Source organism: Hyla sarda, chromosome 5 (genome assembly GCF_029499605.1).
Source record: "Hyla sarda isolate aHylSar1 chromosome 5, aHylSar1.hap1, whole genome shotgun sequence".
Taxonomy (NCBI): domain Eukaryota; kingdom Metazoa; phylum Chordata; class Amphibia; order Anura; family Hylidae; genus Hyla; species Hyla sarda.
The window spans coordinates 172,762,227-172,785,958 of NC_079193.1; the positions used below are offsets into that span (position 1 = coordinate 172,762,227).

A 23,732-nucleotide genomic window follows, 5' to 3' on the forward strand; every position below is an offset into this window, starting at 1 on the left:
GGAAATAATAAAAAAAATATAGACCCCCTTCACATTTACTACTTCCTTGGTGAATCTGCACCCCTGTCGAAACCACGGTGGCTTGGGATGCATTGGAATAGACTGGTGTTGTAAGCTAAAGCCATCTGTTCATGTTGTAACTTAATAAGTTAAAATGACTTGTGTGGCTTTCAGAGAACAATTCTTTTGAAAACTACTGTATCTTCTAACCGGTTATAAATAGACCGCCGCCTATCAGACATGAGTAGAGATAGGAGCTAAAAGGAAGAGGGTGAGGGTGACCTTATGTACTGCAGCTATAAAAAGAAATTATATTTCAGCAGAACCAAATCCTTGGATAATCCGAGGGAATCCCTATTGTTACACCGGACTCTGGCTAAAATCCTAGTAGCTCCTTCCTGTCAAAACATCAAGTAAGAAGCTCAATGCTAACACTGTGTACCATGCAGTTAAAGTATGGGGCACCGACACATTATTAATTTTATCCACTTTAACAATAGAAAAATATAATATACATGAAGAAAAATACACACTCCGTGCATTTGTTTCAGCGTCTGTATGAGAAGTCTATACTACTGACTAATACAATGCAAGAATAGTCAATGACCAGCCAGGTCACCCTTGACATAAAACAAATGTACTATAACAACTAAAGGTCACATTCAACAAAAGGAACAAGACAAGGAAGGGCATACTACTCGGTCAACCAGGCTGGCCTGTCCTAATATATAGACGTGTATCATGCATGGAATAATCTATATCGAGATTCCTTTCCTCTGATAATTATAAATCAAAGCTTAAAGGGGTACTCCCGTGGAAAACTTTTTTATTTCTTTTTTTAATCAACTGGTGCCAGAAAGTTAAACAGATTTGTAAATTATTTCTATTAAAAAATCTTAATCCTTCCAGTACTTTTTAGAAGCTGTATACTAAAGAGAAATCCCAAAAAGAAATGCATTTTCTCTGATGTCATGACCACAGTGCTCTCTGCTGACCTCTGCTGTCCATTTTAGGAACTGTCCAGAGCAGAGGAAAATCCCCTTAGCAAACATATGCTGCTCTGGACAATTCCTAAAATGGATAGCAGAGGTCAGCAGAGAGCACTGTGGTCATGACATCAGAGGAAATGCATTTCTTTTTTGGATTTCTCTTTAGTATACAGCCCCTAAAAAGTACTGGAAAGATTAAGATTTTTTAATAGAAGTAATTTACAAATATGTTTAACTTTCTGGCACCAGTTGATTAAAAAAAAAAGTTTTCCACGGGAGTACCACTTTAAAGGAGTACTCCACTGTCAAGCGTTTGGAAGTTACTTCTGAACGCGGTTTTTGTGCTGCGGGGGTCGGCCACGCCCCGCAGCGCAAAAACAACATTTGGAACATTTACTTCTGAACGCTGGCCAGTGAGGTCCCCCTTTAAGGCATAGGTTAATTTGCATTGAAATTATGGCGTTTGTTAAGAGGTACGGAATAAAATATTTATAGTTCCCACTGCCTCGAATATTGGCCCATGTGCAAAATACTGTAGATTTATTGTGATTAAAAAGGTTAAAAAAAAAGGCCACAGAATGAAACAGAAGGGGTAGGACTGGATAAAAACCCCCACAAATCTATGCATGTAGAAAAATGCATGTATTAGAATATTTAAGCAGAATCTGTTAGTAGGATTATGCTTCCCTATCTGAGGGCAGCATGACCTAGTGACAATAATGCTAAATAGAACTCCTCTACATTAAGTGTGCACGCTCAGTAGTCCTCGATATTCATGACGATCCACTCCCACCGCCATTGGCTGCTGACTGACAGTTTTCTGCTTGAACTGTATAAAGGAAGAGGCCAATGGATGGAGGGAGAGGCATGGCACTTATTCTCCTGGATATCAGGGGTATAGTAGAACAGAACAATGTAAATAATAATAATAATATAAGTCTTACGTCTGTTTAATGCCTCTTTCAGTAGATTATGCTCCCCTCCGATAGGCAGTATAAACCTATAGACAAGTTCCCTCTAATTCTGTTTTTACCTATTAGCCATTGAGTTTTAATTAGACAGATTGATAAAGATATAGGTTATGAATATTAGTCAGTATCCATCATTCATTGCTTACAATACAACATGTTTCTATAACTGTGTACTCTCTGCACTATGGGTCGTTATTTATGTCCATGCACTGGACATAAATCTATCTGGAGGAAAATCCGGCGCAGTAACATCAATCACATTCCTCTCATTTCATGTACAACCTTGTACATTCTTATAATATATACGTTATACTGGATATAATAAAAATACAATATATAAATATATATACTTTTATGTCTCTGCTATATATGAAATGTATTTTGACAGTCATGCATACATTTGTTTTGTCATGCTTTACACAGCTTTTTCCTGGGGATCAGCTATTTTGAATGGTGTCTTATCTATCTAGTGTCAATTGCAACATTTCAGGATTTGTTTTAATAGCCGATGGGGGAGGGATATTCTCCCCGAAAAAAGGTGTCTTCTCTGGCGCTCTCCTTCAGAAGGTCTGTGTTCAGGATGACTGACTGGGCAAACCTGATTTGGAACCATCCAGCTCAGGATGACTGCCTGGGCAAACCTGATTTGGAACCATCCAGCCTTTTCCTCACTCCTGCAGTCCTCCAGGACCTTCTATTTCTGAAGAAAGAGAAGGTCTTGGAAGACTGCAGGAGTGAGGAAAAGGCTGGATGGTTCCAAATCAGGTTTGCCCAGGCAGTCATCCTGAACACAGACCTTCTGAAGGAGTGCGCCAGAGAAGACACCTTTTTTCGGGGAGAATATCCCTCCCCCATTGGCTACTATTCCAGACCGTCCTCTATCAGATGAGAACGGGACTGGTGCCGGCTGCACTCCTTCTCTTCACCACAGATAGTGGTAACAAGTCTTTTATGGTGTTGTGCTCATAGCATAACACCAGTAGGTGAGCAAACCTTTTCCTATATTGCATATACCATTTCCTTAAAAAGATAATTGCGCTTAGATGCACATTGGTCCATTTCTGTTTTTTCTTTTTCAAAACTGCAGGATTTTTTTTTTTAAATATAGATAGTAGAATGCAAAATCAGAAAAAAATACATCAACAAAAAGAGTAGTATATAAATAGGACTCAGGGTGGGTTCACACTACGTTTTTAAGATATGGTCACTGGATCCGGCTGGGGCAGTGAAAACCGGGTGCTCCTGTATCCCAGCCAGTCCCGGCCCGTATCTTATTCATTTGAATGAGCCGACCGGAGTAAGATAGTTCACTTCCCCCAGTCTGATCCCGTGACCGTATCTTCAAAGCGTATGTTTTCATACGTATGTTGTGAATGGCCCAGTATAAAACAAAATAAATTATTGGTGGTCCTACATTTAAGCCTATATTCCTTTTTCTATACACCTTTTCTGTGTTGTGTAGCTTAGTACCTCATATAGACCCAGATTTATTAAGATTTTCAGTTTTTTTAAATCACGCCACATTAGGATTTTATTTTCCGATCCCTCTAGATTTATTATCTGTCTGATCGCCATTTAGTGTAGTTTAGAGAGTTTTTTTGTCTGCAACTCTATGCACCAGTGTGTGCCATTTTGCTGCAAACTGCGCCAATAGGTCACTAATGTGAAAACAGACCAGAGTTGGTCAGAGAAGTGTAAACACAATGAGGCAGAATCTATAGAAAAATCTATAATAAATGTTTCGGGAACAAAGAAAATGGCAAGGTAACTCCCACCTTTCCAGGTTTCTGAGCAGAATTAGGTGCAAAAGTAGGTGCAAGATCAAGCAAAAAGACGAAAAGTGGTGATAAATCTGGGAAGGTGTGAACATGCTTGGAATGCTAAAAACCTGACACAAAGCTGTTGATTTTTAGTAAATCGGAGATATAATTAATTTTTAACTCTCACCGAAAGTGAAGGCAATTGATGAATCTGAGAGTTTATCAGTTCATATAACTAGAAAGAATCACAACAATACAGTGTTATTTAATATATATAAGTTGCAGATACATTTTATTTTTATACATTTCTCTTACAGAAAGTAAGAGTAAGTACAAAAAAAAAGCTTAATTCTAATCTGACCATAACCATGAAATTCATACACTCTGGGTAGTACAAAATTTAGGTGGCATTTTTATGGCTGTATATAATTTTGCAGATCTCATCAGTAGAAAGTTGGGCACCATTTCCTGTGGGAAATGGGAATAGTCCTTGAAAATTGCTAAAGATTTTTATTTTTTTTTAAGCTGGAATTCCATTACTATCAATTAAGGCCATCAAACAGTTCAATCTAGTTTAGCTGAGAATGTGGAAATCCCACTATAAACCTAGGATGGATGCTAGCGCTTTTTTGGCCAACCATTATCCCCTTCAATTTCCTGGTCAGCACATGCTAGACACTTTCTACATCTCAGAAAGGCTAAGAATTAAGTATGTTAAAATCCAACATATCTGTTTCCCTTTACTGTTGTTGAAGAGAATGTTGGCTTTCCCATGTAGATTATATAATGGGATATGTTGATATTAAATGGATTGTCTGACTTATTAAAAGGCAAACTGTCATATTAAAAATGCAGCCCAATCTGCAGGCATCATGTTATACAGCAGAAAGAACTGAGTAGATTGATATATAGTTAGTGGGAAAAGCTCCAGGATAACTATCACATAGGGAAATAAGCGCAGCCCTGAGCTAACCCACGGACGATTTCCCTGCCTACTTTAGAATCTGCCCTAAATGGCAGATCCTCAACTGGACGGCGGTCCTTGTTTTCAGTAAGTGCAGTAGTGTAACAAGATACAGAACAATAAGCAACACAGTACATATGTCAAGGAAGCAGGTCAGGATACTAATAGTAAACAGGCAAGTACAAGGAACAAAACATAAGTAATAAACAAACAAACAGATAGCAAGTAGTGTTAACAAGCCAGGTCCAAATTGAGATAGCATCAAAGGTACCAAATCAATTAAGCAGAGAATAAATGTGTAATAAGCTGAGGTCAGAATGCACAGAATAGATTAAGCTAGCAGTATGAGAATTCATGCAGACAGATTCAAACACAATCGAAGAATGAGGGGCTGGCTGGGAATTTATATTCACCTAAGAAGGGTGTGTAGGCTGAGATTTGTCATGTAGGCTGAGAACGCATGATGCTTCCGCCAAACACTAGAAAATTAGTTCCTGTCATCAAACCATATTTTCTAAACAAACTCAGATTATATTCCCTAACTACTTTTAACACCCCTCCTGCCCTTTAAAAAAATGTTTCTGAGCTTTAAAAAGCTCTGTATCATACCTTTCCCCTTGTGTGAACTCCCGGCAGGAGAAAGTGGGTGTTCCCCAGCAGGCATGATGTCCCTGAAACCTGCGAGACTTTGACTCGCCATGCCCCATACGCACTTCCTGAGATTGGTCTCCTGCCAGGCTGGGAGGGGACCAAACTAACTTTTGACTTACGCAGTGAACAGAACAGAGCCACTTAGTGGCTGATTTTTCAATCACATTAAAGACATATAACGGTTGAGAATTTAAACAGCCAGTAAATAGCAAAGTGTCTTATAATTTAAATAAGGAACAATAATTAAAAATAACATTTTTAAATTGCTAAGAAAAAAAAAAAAGCGTGCCTCATTATGGGGACTACTATCTTGCCTAAGCTGTTTTAATAGCATTTTGTAAAATGCCTTACAGCGGGACCCATGGACATAGACCAGGAGGACCTGTCCAATTCAAATAAATTAGAGATGCTATTGGGCATTCTCTGTGATCTTTTCAGAGGTCATTCTACAGGAAAGTGGGATACTAAGCTCTGCTATGAATGGTGGCGTATCCAGTGTTATCTCTGTCCTTGTCTCACCTTTCACTGTGCTCCTCAAACAGAAAGGCATTACTAAGAAATGACATGTACAGACCAGGACGTCTTAGGTTAATTTCAAACCTAGTGGACAGAATGAAAATTGCAACATTTCAGGATAATTACAAAATATACAGTGGGGCAAAAAAGTATTTAGTCAGCCACCAATTGTGCAAGTTCTTCCACTTAAAAAGATGAGAGATCTGTAATTTTCATCATAGGTATACCTCAACTATGAGAGACATAATGAGAAAAAAAATCCATAAAATCACATTGTCTGATTTTTAAATAATTTATTTGCAAATGATGGTGGAAAATAAGTAAGTATTTGGTCAATAAGAAAACTTCATCTCAATACTTTGTTATATACCCTTTGTTGGCAATGACAGAGGTCAAACTTTTCTGTAAGTCTTCACAAAGTTTTCACATACTATTGCTGGTATTTTGGCCCATTCTTCCATGCAGATCTCCTCTAAAGCAGTGGTGTTTTGGGGCTGTTGCTGGGCAACACGGAATTTCAACTCCCTCCAAAGGTTTTCTATGGGGTTGAGAGCTGGAGACTGGCTAGGCCACTCCAAGACCTTGAAATGCTTCTTACGAAGCCACTCCTTCGTTGCCCGGGTGGTGTGTTTGCGATCATTATCTTGCTGAAAGACCCAGCCATGTTTCATCTTCAATGCCTTTGCTGATGGAAGGAGGTTTTCACTCAAAATTTCACTCTACATGGCCCCATTCATTCTTTCCTTTACAGGGATCAGTCGTCCTGGTCCCTTAGCAGAAAAACAGCCTCAACGCATGATGTTTCCACCCCCATGCTTCACAGTAGGTATGGTGTTCTTTGGATGCAACTCAGCATTCTTTCTCCTCCAAACACGACAAGTTGTGTTTTTACCAAAAAGTTCTACTTTGGTTTCATCTGACCGTATGACATTCTCCCAATCCTCTTCTGAATCATCCAAATGCTCTGTAGCAAATTTCAGATGGGCCTGGACATGTACTGGCTTAAGCAGGGGGACACGTCTGGCACTGCATGATTTGAGTCCATGGCGGCATAGTGTGTTACTGATGGTAGCCTTTGTTACTCATTCACTGGGTTCCCCCCGTGTGGTTCTGGGATTTTTGCTCACCGTTCTTGTGATCATTATGACACCATGGGGTGAGATCTTGTGTAGAGCCCCAGATTGAGGGAGATTATCAGTGGCCTTGTATGTCTTCCATTTTCTAATAATTGCTCCCCTAGTTGATTTCTTCACACCAAGCTGCTTGCCTATTGCGTATTCAGTCTTCCCAGCCTGCTGCAGGTCTACAATTTTGTTTCTGGTGTCCTTCGACAGCTCTTTGGTCTTGGCCATAGTGGAGTTTGGAGTGTGACTGTTTGAGGTTGCAGACAGGTGTCTTTCATACTGATAACAAGTTCAAACAGGTGCCATTAATACAGGTAAGGAGTTACAGGTATGTGAGAGCCAGAAATCTTGCTTGTTTGTAGGTGTCCAAATACTTTCCACCACAATATCCAAATAAATACTTAAAAAAATCAGACAATGTGATTTTATAGATTTTTTTTCTCATTATGTCTCTCATAGTTGATATATATATATATATATATATATATATATATATATATATATATATATAAAACATTTAATGGCATCGTAATGGCTGTTATATTTATCATAAATGAAATACGTTCTTATTGTAAAAATTCATCAGACACAAAACCTCAGCAAAATCTATTCCTGCCTGGCTAATTGTTCACGCTGTGATTCCCGTCACAACGTACAATCACACATATGCATGAGTTCATACACACACTCCACGTTCCTAACCTTCATTAACTAAATGTAGTGAATAAACCTTTGCTTCTCAGTTAAATCCTATCGGCCATGGATTTCCTGCTTAATGCTAAAACCCAAGCGACCCATTTTCCTTCAGCAGATAGTTTGCCAAAATTGGGACTGCCTGAACAAAAAATCCCCAAGCCCTGCTGAAAGAGGACTATTTCTATAAGTGGTTCTTACAGAAAAGATTAAAAATCTGCTGAGCATCTAAAATAATTTATACTATGTGCTAGCAGAAGAATATTGGTATAAAACTCTTAGCGCCATCCGCATGAGATTGGCTTGAAAGGTATTATTCAGCATTTATCACTAGAGTAAAGGGAGTCAATCTGGCCACATTTCCTAAACCGCTTGAACGACAGAATGGACAGAACTACATTGCTCTGTAATCTGATTCAGAGTCCCATACGTGCTTAAAGTACTTTAGTGCCAGCTGTATAATCTTCCACCAGTACTAAGATACAACATAAATAAAATAAGAGATTTTGTGCCACAAAATGTGAACCAGCGCAAGAAGGCACAACCATGAAAAAGCTCCATTGGATAACATAACTTAACATGGCATATCCCACAACCATTACTTTAAAAAAGAAACATCACAGATACTATTTTGTACTATAATTTATGCAGAGTTACATTTTCAGCATAGGTGAAATTAGCACCCTACAGCAGCTTTGACACATACTAATGAATGTACAAAATGAATGGAAACAAGTGTTGATTGTACAGAAGGCGCAAACATTCACCAATGTATAGAACATTTTCAGAAAATATTATCCCGAGCTTCATTCACCTTTTGTATTCAGTCAACATTTCATGTTTTCTACAGCTAAAACCAAGAGGTGTAACCTAAACCTATAATAAAAATTATAAATAAATAAAAAATTATATATATATATATATATATATAATTAAAAAAAAACGGTAGGGAACCGGCACTGTAACGATGGACTTCAAGTCCTAAGTGGGTGCTCAGCTTCATCAGGTTCAAACTCCAAACCTTCCAACGTAAAATCCAAAAAAGGAAGCGGCACTCCAAGTCAATGGGACGTTTCAGCCTCACAATGAGGCCTTTCTCAAGCGTGAGAAAGGCCTCATTGTGAGGCTGAAACGTCGCATTGACTTGATGGGTGAATAAACACATTGCTTTTTGCAACTTGGAGTGCCTCTTCCTTTTTTGGATTATATATATATATATATATATATATATATATATATAATGATAACATCTCTATGTCCTCAACTTTTTGTATCCACTCATGAAATAGAAATTATTGATAAAATATGCAAGTGTGAATTAGGTTTCCTGTTTAGGGGCATGATGAGGAGTTAATGTTAAGCTATGGGGCTATAAGCGAATATTTTATAAGTGCTGTATGTGCTACTTTTCTAAATAGCAAATTAAAAATACCCATGGAAATCTATAGAAAGAGTCTTTGTTTTAGCTTTGCCCAGCTATGTGTTTGCTGCACCTAGTGATCACTTAATGCATTGCACTTGCTCTGGGGCCAATCACGGTAAGGGTCTGATCACATGTGCTTTCACGCTGCGGATTTGGCGCTGTGAATTTAATCAATAGAAATAAATAGCTGAAATTCTCAGCATCAAACCCACAACATGAACGCCGCAGCAAAAAAGCCACAGAGGATTATACATACGTGTGAAAATACCTGAAATGCTGCCATTGATACCTACTGCCATTGATACCCACTGCCATTGATACACTTCCTGTGCATGAATATCCTGGCTTTTGGCTCGTAGTTATTCTGCTTTCCTAACTTGGATCCTAAGTCTGTACCTTGTACTTGGGTATCTGAATGTCCTGAGTAAAAGACTTTATCTTAAATTTATACCCCTCCATCCGCTGTCTTTGCATTGCAACTCACTTTTGCTGTTCCTGTATTGTGACTTAAATCTGCATTAAATCTAAATATTTCTGAAAACTGGGTCATTTGTCTCTGCTATTGGATTCCATATCAAAGAACCTGCATCTGTACAGAAAATTTTATGGAATTCCCTGGAAAATAGCCCATCGGTGCTACACACTGTAACAGATACAATGCTAATAAAACACTGATGCAATGCAATCTATAAGGATGAATTGTGGATCCACATTATACATGCTTAGAAATACACGTGTGTTAAACAGGCCTCAGATGGACAGACTGTAGAAATCTTCCATTGAACATTTGGACTGAATGATTGCAAAATATACCGATCAAATCTGCAGTGTGAGACAATGGGATTGCATGCTATTCTGCTTTTACATGATACAAAACTGCATAAAAATCAATAAACGCCATAAATGATCACATGTGCATAGTTTCGGAAATAGTGCCATGATTTGACATGCCTCTCTTTTGGATACACTGCTTTACATGCTTCAAGTGCCCTTGAACGCTTACATTCCTGGACAATACAACCCAAAATTATCCTACTGATCCCGGCCCTGGTATGTGCTCACATGACTTTAGTGTATTTAGCGCCGCTCTGTGCGTCGCTTGTGCTTACATTGTCTCTGCTGGGTGAAAAGTATACCTAATAAGCATAGTATGTCACAGTTGGGAAAATGTCACAGGGTAGAATAACTTTGGTAATGTGACTACATACATTTTTACCTATATTCAGCTACATCTTTGGAGAGATCTCATGATATATTATGGTACTGTATATGTTTTCAAATTAAGCTAGATGTAGATAAATATGACACAATGAAGATAGATATATAGACTAAGTATGGATCAAAGTCAATATCCCTATACTTTCATTATTTACAATACATCAGTCTCCTATAACTGTGTGCTCTCTGCATCATATTCATTAATGTATACCCATGTATACCCATAAGATTCTCATCATTCTCATTCCCATCATCCTGTGTACTCCCTTGTGTATTCCTATAACATTCATATGACTTATATAGAATACACATGATATATACTTTATGTATCTACTTTATCTTTTTGAAAATCTTTTAAATGCAACGTGATATGGGATGTTACAGTTGTGCATACACATTGTCCTGCTTCATACATTAAGGTTTTCCAGTGACCTAAATAGTTTAGGAAATTTTTTTAGTAACAGCTGCCTGTTAATGGAAGTGGTAAAATACCCCTACTTTTCAGTCGCAACACATTGGGGAAGGCACAAAAATATCATTGTTTGAATGAAACCTATGGCCGTACAAGAAAGCCTTTCATTGCAAGTGAAAGAGCAAACATCCATAGCCATTAGCTGCTCTTCCAGTTAACAATGTCATCCTTATTTGCAAAACAAAATAGCCAAATGTCCATCTCTCAATTCCGACTATTCATGTCATTGACCAGATCTGTACTGTGTGACCCCTTTGGGGCCCTCTGAATGTTTCCCAACAACAGCTTTATACAAGGATTTCCCTTTGGGTTCAGCAGTTTCCCTGACGCAGATTTTGTTCCTTATCATCTAATCCAGCAGTGTGTGCGCCAGAAGACCTTATCCTCAATGTTCATCGCTCTGTGACCTTTGTACTAGACAGTACTGTACAGGTGAAATCCCAAAAGAAGCAAGTCTCTAATGTTGTATTTTTTCATGTATTAAATAATATTGTTTCCTCATAGGAAAAAACTATCATTGTGGGCTCTGGAACATATATGTCACCGAAACGCGTGTCTAAAATATCAACATGACATCGTGTACAACCTGAAGAGGGCAACATAAGTAGTAATACAAGACTTTTGTATGAATTATATCATTCATGATACTAGTACTTATAATAATACTAACCTTGTCTAAAAATGTAGCAATGAAAAGTACAGCAAGGAACAATTCTCTATGTCACAACTGTCCTAGAGTATCTCCATACAGAATGAAGACAGAATACACAATGAGCCACATACTGTATATAGGTCATTTTGCTATGGGGAAATTTAGTAGCACAGAACTCAGAATATTCAACAAATATGAAAGTCACTTTCTCGTGTAACAGGAGGACATTACTGGTGCTCATATCCCATTGTTAAATATGATGTTAACAAATTAACGTTTTGGCCCAATATTAAACCAAGTTATAACGTGGTGGAAATGGTATAACTAACTAATAATAGGATTCATAATATTATATATGAATATACCAAGATTTCTGCTTAAAGTAAAGCATTTGTGTAAGAACCATAATTCTGTCCATTCATAAAAATGTGACTGCAGCCTTGTGGAAGCAGCCACCAATGATTCCAGCATTCTAACAAGTTCTCCATCACACAGGCCGGGCCCACTACACTTCCAGCCACACAAAACTGTTCATATTTCTAAATAGATAAAACCGGTTAACCGTGTCTCATCTTATTAATGGTATTTAGATATCCCATTAGTTATCTTATGCCAAGCGTATAAAGCAGGTGCACAGAATCTACAGTACAGGCCAGTTACCATGTTACACGTGTTATTCGTAGGAAAAACACAACGACTGAGACAGAGATCTGTCAGCGTGCAATATTCTAGACATACGGGAGTTAGGCGTTAATGCAATACATTCTTTATATAGATAAGCTACTAATATAGAACAACTATTAGTTAACTCTTTCCTAAAGTGCGGCGTCTATAGTAGCAAACTCTAGTTTATTATGTTGAATTTTACACACACCTATAAAGGACACATTTAGGAAGCTATGTATAGAAATAAAGACGCTCTTTAGGATCTATTCTAATACACTGTAGCAGAACGAATGCCCAAGTTGAACATTGTCACTGACAGATAAGAGAACTATATTCAGCACCAACCTTCACTTCCACTGTAAGCTCAGCCAGAGTTCGTGAACAATGCTCTTTCTTCTGCACGGTCACAGTGAGTGCGGCCCTTCTATGTGTCTTCTGATTCCAACTGAGGACAGATGGCCAGGAGCCCTGAGCCTCGCTGGAATGAGGCAAAGCTTTGCTTTTTTTTTCTCCTCTTGCTTAGCCCCTGGCAGATAAGCCTGAGTCAGGCACAGTGAGCTCACAACACCCCCTCCACCAATCATTTCAATTAGTGCCACATGAGAGGAGCTTCTGCCCAAAATCTTCTTAGGAAAGGGCCAGAGGGCAGGGCAATCTTCTTTGCTCAACAATGACCAGAAGCAGCTATAAATATAATGAACAAAGGCTCTGTCAGGGCTGAGAATGTGATGTCCTAATCCCATAGAGCACTACAGCAGGCACACAGTGAGCGACAGTTCTGTTTCATACTGTAAAAAGAGCTCTTGTGTAATCCTTAAGGAAGACTAACAAGAATGCATACATTTAAGATGCTCCTGTAGGAGCTGTTACTGACTGGATGACTGTGTGTCTCTTTGGCACAAGGCAACGTACGCTCCTCTCAGCATCCTGAAATCATCGTTTACTGGAAGAACATTGCCCTGTCTTCATCAGCATCACATTCTATCTCCTCCAGTCACTACTGTAGGTGACGTCAGCAGCCCAGCTCCTTTACAGCGCACACATGTTTACAATGCCATCATTCCAACAACGTTCGCGAAAACATCCGACAAGTGAAACAAATTTGTTTTCACTGTAAAGGAAGAAAATATTTTTCCTCCTGACAGTTGTTTTTATTACGGTTCTTTTGGAACGGTTGAATTTATAAATATTTTCCCCTTTTAATTAAAAAACAACATTTAGACGTAATATCTCTGCAGAGCCGGCACGCGTGCTTGGTGTAAATAACACCAACAGTCTTATTAAACTTTCCCAGATTATTATGGGGAGAAGAAGTTTATGGTGTTCTTTTACACTGATTTAGAAAATATACAAAGAAATACTACATACTAGACCAATAAAGAGAGCTAAGGGAGACAGGGCAGACAGAGAATAATGAAAGTCCCTTACCATGCAAACACAGCCCATGTGTTCTGCCAGGACTCTAAAAGCATCTGATTGTCAGTGTGCTCTTGTGATGACAGCTGCTTGCTTGGTGCTGTGTATTGTTTGTTTATGGGGGGGTGGAGGACTAGGAGTGGTTTCATTTCAAATGCATTCTGCAGTGTGGAGAGGCCATGTTTACAAGACAATGCATGCATGTTGCTGGGGGGGTTGTCAACAGACAATAAATGAGTCAACAGAAGGGAGGGCAGCAGGTCCTACCATCTATTAAATACGACTACACAGCTATTTTTACATGCAGCATTCTAGTTGTGCGCTAAAAGTGGGATATCTGAATTTCGGATACTAAATGTAAAAATGGATTCAATCAATATGAATGAAGGCCGCACAAGGCTGGATGGTTGACGCACAAGGTCAACATGTGCCCTGGCATTGATTTATTGTGACCTAACATCAGTCTAATGAAATATAGCAAGACTTCAATATAAAGGCGTAAGGCTGCCCTACTTAATGGGGGCATTCCATTGGCTGTTCAGGGGAACTGCTGCAATCTCCATTCAAGTGGATATGGCTGGCTGGAATTTCCTGCCCAGCTGGGGATGGGGGGCTAAGGGAGGGGGGGGGGGGAAGTGCAGCTGTCCAGGGGAAAACAGTCAAGGGCATTGCAGCACTACAGAACTATTTTCTGAGCATTGTTGTGGGTCCCAGAGGCCGTAGCCACCACTGATCATAAAGTGAGAAGAGATCCTACTCATATGAATTATAAAATGACCTTATAAAATGGGTGTTTCCTTTTAAAGTGTTACAGACCCATCTTTCTGAGCATTGGTGAGTATCCCAGATCCCTCTGATCGTAGAGTGATGAGGAATCTGATATCACGTTATCAAATGGCCAGGGACATAGCTATAGTGGTAGCAGAGGTAGCAGATGCACCGGTTCCCTGGTGCCTAAGGCACATCGGCCCCATAAGAGACCAGTATTATCATTGGCATATGGGGCCCTGTTGCAGATTTTGCATCGGGGCCCAGAAGCTACAAACTACGCCTCTGAAATTGGGTGCTACAGCCCCATCTTTCTGAGCATTGGTGAGAGTCCCAAATCCCCCTAACCATAGAGTGATGACGAATCCAACATTACATTATTACCATATTACAGCCCCATCTTTCTGAGGATTGGTGAGGGCTCCAGAAACTGTGTCCTCCTCCGATCATAGAGTGATGACGAATCCTTGTAATATGTTATCACTTTATGAAATGGGAGTTTCCTTTTAATGCTCTTTGTGAGCATTGGAAAGGATCCCAGAGGCCATGCACCCCCTCCTCCCTCCCGATCATAAAGTAATAACACATTTTAGTAATATGTTATCACTTTCTGAAATGGGAGTCTCCCTTTAAATGCATTATGTTTCAAAAATGCAATATCTTTGCTCCTGCTCTTGAGCCTCATTTCTGGTTCTATTAATAAAATTATATCATGAATCATTTATGGCCCAGCAGTGTATCTTGGAAATGTGTTCTTGTTTAGCTCCACTGTGTCTGCTTTTGTACTCACACTTTATCTGCAGTGAGATGACCTAATGCATATACTCTGCAGTTACCTTGTGGCCACATATCCATCTTTACCACAATGTCATTCATGGTGGAGCATAGATATAAATACAAAGCAAGTTTCTTGTAATCATAGCGGGTGGCAGGAAATATTCTAGTCAGACATATTAGTATATGCTCATCCCCTGCCTCCCTATTTGCTTCAACATTACAGAAAACACTGTTTATTGTACATTGCTGTAGATACATATGGCCATATATAATTCTAAGTGTTTCTGATGATTATTAGTACTTGTTGTCTGCCCCATACATGGCCTAGTCCTCCACATGCCATCTTGAAGCCATCCGGCTCTGTTCTGTGAGATATATACAATTGTAGGAAGAACGATCCCGCACTTGCAGGACTAGGGTCAAGTATTATAAATAGGAGAGGTAACGCTGGGATCCCGGGGGAACGTGGATTTGGGCGGTGCTAAGTCTGATATGAATACAGATACATAGAACACGATGAAGCAAAGACTGCACTCACCATCCGACGTTTCTTTACTCAATCATGTGAAGTCGTTCGGTGGAGGAGGCAGGGGCACGCCGGTGTGCCCCTGCCTCCTCCACCGAACGCCTTCACATGATTGAATGAAGATACGTCGGATGGTGAGTGCAGTCTTTGCTTTGGCTTGTTCTATGTATCTGTTCTATGAGAAGCTATCATTTTTTTTCATCCTATTGTGTTGTGAAAAACATATTTAAAGGAACCTAGAAGGAGTAGGAAGTCCTCACATTGTTATTACTGCTTTAGGCTCACCACGGTCACTTTCCCAAGCTGTAGTGACGGAATCAGAGAAGAAGAGTTATGTCAGTGAAATTGTAATGTGAGTCACTGAAGCATAATTAACAGCTTCTGCAAGCCGTAATTGAAACCCATAACTTACACCCTTTCTGCCCCCCTTCCTTTGTATATCATATAGAAAACTCCAACTTCGTTTCCATGACCTCATGCATGATTATGGGATGTCATCTTTGATTTAATAACAATCCCAAGGATTAATGGAGGCTCTCTACTCTAAAGGTTAATATAAACAGGATTGCAGTGTTAATTCTGCTAAAAACAACCCATCCACAATGATAATGCAAATTGGAAGCTACCGGCTTGCCTCCTGCCAGTATAAGAAGGTTACATGCTGGCAGTGTTTCTGGAGGTTGTATGGAGAAAGAATGTATAGCTGGTTAATAATGATTAAATAGAACATCCTGCTAAAAGGCAAGATGTGTGTACATAGTGTCCAAGATTGGTCTCTTCTCTGAAGAAACTAATAATGTTTGGAGAGCCAACAATCCTTTGCCATTAAGTAAGTTATTTCATTTATTAGACAGTGAAGCGTATTAGGTATTAAAATTCAGTCTTCTGATCTTGAGGATAGATGATGGCGGTGTGTGAAAATGTACACAGAGGAATAAAGCTGGTTTTGAACAACCACCAATTAGATGTGACCTAATTGTCAATGACAGTAAGCTGTATTTTCACACAAATGTGCAGAAAAATGGTGGATTTATTGCCCAAAGAAACCATTATATTACCTGATTTTTTTTTTAACATAAGAGCTGTTATGTGATTCTATCCCATCCCATCCCTTTGCAATTTATTTCGGGCAATAAAAACCTGTGTAAGATACATAGGGCATATGGGGCAGTTGGCATATACCACATAGGTGTTTTTGCTCTCGAAGGATTATAGGTTGGACTTAATAGACCTGTGTCTTTCCTCAACCCTAACCTCTGCGTAATGACCTTTTAAAGTGTACCTGTCAGATCCCACAAAAAAATGCTACTCAGTACCTAATTCTGACCATGTATATATCATTTTAGTGCGTCTAACACCTATATAGCCCTTGTTAGCAGCTCACTGTCTTTGAAATCCTCTATGGGGAAGAGGGTGTGTCCCTCTCTTGCGTCCACACTACCCAGCTGGGGTGAGGGTGGGGGGCGCACTGGGTCTGCACTGTTAGGGCTGCCTGGATTCCCGTGCTGAACATCCTTACTACCCGGCTTTAGAGGTAATGGGGGGGGGGGGCGCTCATGCAGTCTTATCCACGAGTCATCTCTTGTTCATGACTCATGGACAAGCGTGACGCTGTACCAGCTAGTGACACAGTAGATATGGGGACACCTAATGGTCGGATATTCGAGGGTTGTTTTCTTTGTATTTCTTTCTTATTCACTAAATAAAAATAAAAAAGCATATTACAAAAAGTCTTTAATTTTCTTCGTTAACAGCATCTAAAAAGTTATTTGATATGACAGTGTCCATTTAAAAAAGACTTGTGCTGTCTTCTGCTGTCATGATCCACGTGGAGCTGCTGCTCCCCAGATTTGGGTGCTTTCTATTTATTTATTTATTTTTTCTAAACCCTCTCTTATTTCTATACTAAAATAATAATAAATCTTATCAGAGATTCCAATCCAGAGAACTGCTATATACGCACAAAGCAAAATTAAAATTTGAAACAAAATGCTGGTTTTGTAGCAGATTTGTTGCAGGTTTTCTACTGGGGATTTCTGGGTGAATTATGAAAGTAATATTTAACCCCTTAAGGACCAAGCGTTTTTCTGTTTTTGCCCTTTCGTTATTTCCTCCTTACCTTTTAAAAATCAAAACCCTTTCAATTTTGCACCTAAAAATCCATATGAGGGCTTATTTTTTGCGCCACCAATTCTACTTTGTAATGACATCAGTCATTTTACCCAAAAATCTACGACGAAATGGAAAAATGAATAATTGGCCAACAAAATTGAAGAAAAAACACAATTTTGTAACTTTTGGGGGCTTCCGTTTCTACGCCGTACATTTTTCAGTAAAAATGACACTTTATCTTTATTCTGTAGGTCCATATGATTAAAATGATACCAGACTTATATAGGTTTGATTTTGTCATACTTTTGGAAAAAATCATAACTATATGCACGAAAATTAATACATTTAAAATTGTCCTCTTCTGACCTCTATAACTTTTTTATTTTTCCACGTATGGGGTGGTATCAGGACTATATTTTTGCGCCGCGATCTTAAGTTTTAATTGGTACCATTTTTGTTTTGATTGGAATTTTTGATTGCTTTTCATTCCTTTTTTTATGGTATGAAAAGTGACCAAAAATACGCTATTTTGGACTTTGGAATTTTTTTGTGCGTACACCATTGACCGATTGGTTTAATTTATGATATATTTTTATAGTTGGGACATTTACACATGTGGCGATACCATATATGTTTATTTTTATTTTATTATGGTTATATATTTTTTATATGGAATTTGGGAAAAGGGGGGTGATTTAAACTTTTAATAAGGAAGGGGTTAATGTGTGCGTTTTTAAAGTTTTTTTAAAGTTTTTTTTTTACACTTTTAGTCCCCTTAGGGGACTTTTAGGAGGAATCATTTGATTCCTCAAACAGATAAATGGGATTACATACAATCCCATTGATCTGTGTGCTCTGCGCTCGTTTGAAAAAGCCTGCAATCGTGCTGTTGTGTGTGTGTGTGTGGGGGGGGGGGGGGGGGGGGGTTCGGTTGATCCACCCCACTGGACCACCAGGGACTCTATACAGGCACCTTTAGACGCCGCTGTCAACTTTGACGGTGGCGATCTATAGGGTTAATAGCCGGCCGCTGCGATCGACGCATGTCGGCTATTAACGCCGGCCCCCAGCTACAGGAATCGGCTAGGGGCCGGCCAGTATGACACGGGCTCAAGTCAGGAGCCCGTGTCATACCCCGTTAATGGCCATTGCACGAGTATAGACGTCAATGGTTGTTATCGGGTTAAAGAAAAAAAACCTTTAGGCGGAATAAATAAAAACTGTAAAAACAAACTGTCTGGTTTGCCCACAACAACCAATCACAGCTCAGCTTTACTATCTTAATGAGCTTGGGTAAAATATTAGCTGAGCTGTGATTGGTTCCTATGGGGAAGACAAGACCATTTTTGTTTTCACAGTTTTAATTTATTCCTCCAATGTGTTTAAATATTTGTACTTGTGGATATTGCTATGGATCTGCACTGTTTATGCAGTGTTTCAATGTGCAACACTGCAGATTTATTTCAGATTTTAACCTGACCAATGAAATCAATTGGAAAAATCGTAAATAAATGTGCACCAAAATTGACATGTTGCAGATTTATCATCTGCAACACAGAGTAATTTCTGCATGAATTTTTTGCAGATGAAAAAAAAAAAAACGTATCCCCTATCCGCAGGATAGGAAATACGTTTTAGATCGCTGGGGTCCGAGCGCTGGGGCCCCCTGTGATCTCCCCTGGTGTGGCGCATCACTACTCCCGCCCAAAGCGGGGACCACCATGCCCCCTCCATATATTTCTATGGGAGAGCCGAAGATATCGAAAGGCTCTCTCATAGAGATATATGGAGGGAGCGTGGCAGCCCCCACTTTGGGCAGGGGTTGTGGCGCACCACTCCAGGGGAGAGCCATAGCCCCGTAAAGGAGATCATGGGGGGCCGCAGCACTCTGACTCCCCCCTCCCCATGATCTAAAACTTATCTCCTTTTTCATGAGACTGCTCCTTTAAATCTCATTCTTTTTATTGCTTTTTAAATACTATGGATTTTCCACATAGAAATTTTGTGCCAAAATTCTCAGCATTTCTCCTTTATCTTGGATGATGGAATCTTACCTTGTTGCTACATGTTTGTTATATATAATTCTGCTGTGTTTTTATAATGGGGGGGCATTTATCATTGAAAGTGTACCCTTTTTTACACCTTTATTTACGTCTAAGTTTTTACGTGGCAGCGTGAAATTCATCAAAACTGCTTACTGTATATGATGAATTCGCCGAAGATTTGCACTGGCAGGAAAAGGTGTAGGTTACGAAGATTGTAGATGGTCCTGCAGCTTGACATCTTCTCGCACTGTTTACCTCATTATGTTAGCGTGTTCCGGAAATCCTTCAGTCCTCCTGTCTGGTGGTGTGCAGGAGACATGACGGACTCTGGCAGGTCAAGAAAAAAGGCCTGACCCTCCACCTCAGCAGTCTGTGATCTGCTGGAGAATGAATCCATGGCAGAGGTTATCACCCTGAATTGAATGAGGAGCCTGGTGAAGCATCTGTCGGACTCCTGACCCAACGGAAATGGGGAAACATGAATGAGTGTCAGCTCCTGGGGTGTCATATAGAAGTCTACCCACCCTCTCTTTCCATGGCTTCCTGTGCATCCTTCTGTGGAGGTGGGAGAGAGAGCCCGGGTGTGTGGCTCTCAGTTTTGGTCACCATGCAGTCAGCTCTGTGGATCCGATCCTAATATCCATATTCCCAAGCCCTTACCAATTTCATTAACCCCTAGCTGTATGAAGAACAGTTAGCCTAACCTCTTACAGAAATCCATGATCATAACATCCCAAATATAATTATAACCTGTAACAGTGGTCAGCAGTAGATCTCAGGAGCTCAGTTCACATTTGGGTAATGTTAGATTTTAAGTTTACCTGGTCCGACATGCCAGCTTCTTCACAATGGCCATCAACGTATGGAGGTCGAAAAGAAGCACCCCTCATGCAGACAAGGGTGGCAGGACCAATTAAGAGTTTGTATTGCCATTTTTTCAATTTAAAGGGGTTATCCAGGAAAAACTGAGATATATATATATATATATATATATATATATATATATATATATATATCTCAACTGGCTCCAAAAAGTTAAACAGATTTGTAAATTAGAAAAAGAGACAAAAATACCCAGACCTCAAGGAAGGTAAACTATATGAATCAATTGAAGGAAACAAGGATCGTGCTTCAATTATAATAGGCTATACAGATTTTATTAAAAAATATATATCCTATTATAATTGAAGCACAATCCTTGTTTCCTTCAATTGATTCATATAGTTTACCTTCCTTGAGGTCTGGGTATTTCTGTCTCTTTTTCTAATATTTATTATTGGCACCATAGGTTTAGGTGCATTAGCCATTTGTCCTCGTTTGGTGATATAATTGTGAGCTGCACATATTTTTTCCAGATTTGTAAATTACTTCTATTAAAAAATCTTAATCCTTTCAGTACTTATGAGCTGCTAAAGTTGAGTTGTTATTTTCTGTCTAAGTGCCCTCTGATTACACCTGTCGCGAGAACTGTCCAGAGTAGAAGCAAATCCCCATAGCAAACCTTGTCTTCTCTGTGCAGTTCCCAAGGCAAGAAGAGATGTCAGCAGAGAGCACTGTTGCCAGACAGAAAAGAACAACTCAACTTCAGCAGCTGATAATTATTGGAAGGAGTAAGATTTTTTTAATAGAAATAATTTACAAATCTTACATTCTGAAGCGGGTTGATATATATATAACATTTATTTGTTATTTTTTACTGGAATACCCCTTTAATGCTTCTTTCCGTAGGGTAGAGGTAATTTCTACGCGTACTTCAGGGTGGTATACGTTTACGTCTACAAATGAACGATAGCACATTTTTTTTGCAACATTCTAAAAGTGGCATATGATAAATAAGGGTGCACTGCATGTCTAAATGTGAAAAAGTGCACTGCAAGTCAAAAACGTAACAAACGTCTACTTTAAAAGTCGCACAAAAGTCACTAATAAACAAGTACTGCGCCTTAACAACAAAACTTCTATATTCAATGATAAATCTCCCCCAATATTTTTTTTTAAGTTCCTTAAATAAGTCTTAGTAACATAGAGTAGATTGTGAACATAAGTCTATACATAATATGGGTGGATATAAAAAAAAAAATCTGTAAAAAGGCAACAAAGGAGCTTTTATTGCCAGAGAACAGCTTGGGCTATACATACTGCACCATGACTGTCCCACAACAGTTCTGTTACACAGGAAACCATTAAGTCATTCAATATCAATATATGTTTAATGAGACTTTCATGTGACTGTCAAATGACAAATATATCTATAAAAGAGACAAAAGTTGCTTACATAAATAATTGCTTATATAGTATTTACCAAGTGTAGTATAAGTGTTTGACACTATTTTTAACCCCTTAACCCCTTAAGGACTCAGCCCATTTGGGCCTTAAGGACTCAGACAATTTTATTTTTAAGTTTTCGTTTTTTCCTCCTCGTCTTCAAAAAAATCATAACTCTTTTATATTTTCATCCACAGACTAGTATGAGGGCTTGTTTTTTGCACGACCAGTTGTCCGCTGTAATGCCATCACTCACTTTACCATAAAATGTATGGCGCAACCAAAAAAATGCTATTTGTGTGGGGAAATTAAAAAGAAAACCGCAATTTAGCAAATTTTGGAAGGTTTCGTTTTCACGCGGTACAATTTACGGAAAAAATGACATGTGTTCTTTATTATTTGGGTCAATACAATTAAAATGATACCCATGATAACATACTTTTCTATTACTGTTGAGCTTAAAAAAATTGCAAACTGTTTAACAAATTAGTACGTTTAAAATTCCCCTATTTTTAAGACTTATAACTTTTTCATTTTTCCGTATAAGCGGCGGTATGAGGGCTCATTTTTTGCGCCGTGATCTATACTTTTTATTGATACCTTATTTGCTTATATAAAACTTTTAATACATTTTTATACATTTTTTTGGAATAAAATGTTATAAAAAAGCAGCTATTTTGGACTTTTTTTTTTTACATTCACGCCGTTCACCGTACGATATCATTAACATGTTATTTTAATAGTTTGTATATTTATGCATGCGGCGATACCAAATAGTATACAAAATATTTTTTTTACACTTTTTGGGGGTGAAATAGGGAAAATGGTACAATTTACAATTTAATTGGGGTGGGGGTTTTTCACATTTTTTTTTACTTTTTTTTACATTTTTTTAACTTTTATTTTTACACTTTAATAGTCCCCATAGGGGACTATTTATAGCAATCATTCGATTGCTAATACTGTTCAGTGCTATGCATAGGACATAACATTGATCATAGCCTGTCGGGTCCGGCCAGGACCCATGGCTAATAGCGCGTGGCACTGATCGCGGTACTGCCGGTTAGCTCAGTGGGCTGTTCGGGATTGCTGTGGCGAAATCGAGGCGTCCTGAACAGCTGGCAGACAAGAAAAGATCAGTGTGTGTAGTGTTATAGCCCCTTCCCTAATAAAAGTTTGAATCACCCCCCTTTTCCCATTTAAAAATAAAAAAAGTGTAAATAAAAATATATGTGGTATTGCCGTATGCGGAAAAGTCTGAATTATAAAAATATATTATTAATTAAACCGCACAGTCAATGGTGTACGCGCAAAAAAATTCCAAAGTCCCAAATAGCGAATTTTTGGTCACTTTTTATAAACATGAAAAAATTAATAAAAAGGGATCAAAAAGTCCGATCAATATAAAAATGGTACCGCTAAAAACTTCAGATCAAAAAAACTTCAGATCAAAAAAATTAGCCCTCATACCGCCCCGTACGTGGAAAAATAAAATTATAGGGTGAAGATGACAATTTTAAACGCATACATTTTCGTGCATGTAGTTATTAGTGTTGCTCGCGAATATTCGTAATGCTAATTTTATTTGCGAATATCGCATATTTGCAAATTCGCAAATATTCGCAAATTTGCGAATATTCGCGAATATAGCACTATATATTCGTAATTATGAATCAGGGGCGTACCTAGAGCATTTGGCATCTGGACGGACCCTTTGTTTGGCA

General features: G+C 38.8%; 1 protein-coding gene across 11 annotated transcripts in view; it reads right to left on the reverse strand.

Annotated features, from left to right (window-relative positions):
* The window catches only part of LOC130273638 (poly(rC)-binding protein 3-like), a 744,530-nt gene that overhangs the window by 141,697 nt on the left and 579,101 nt on the right, over window positions 1–23,732 (reverse strand). The window contains exon 1 of one of the 11 annotated variants that reach the window (XM_056520772.1): window positions 13,528–13,598. The exons of 9 other annotated variants lie outside the window; for them this stretch is intronic. The gene's annotated coding sequence lies outside the window, so the exon portion shown is untranslated. Of the gene's footprint in view, window positions 1–12,444; window positions 12,974–13,527; window positions 13,599–23,732 lie in introns of those variants that run through there. One more of the 11 variants, XM_056520771.1, reaches the window with a different exon arrangement.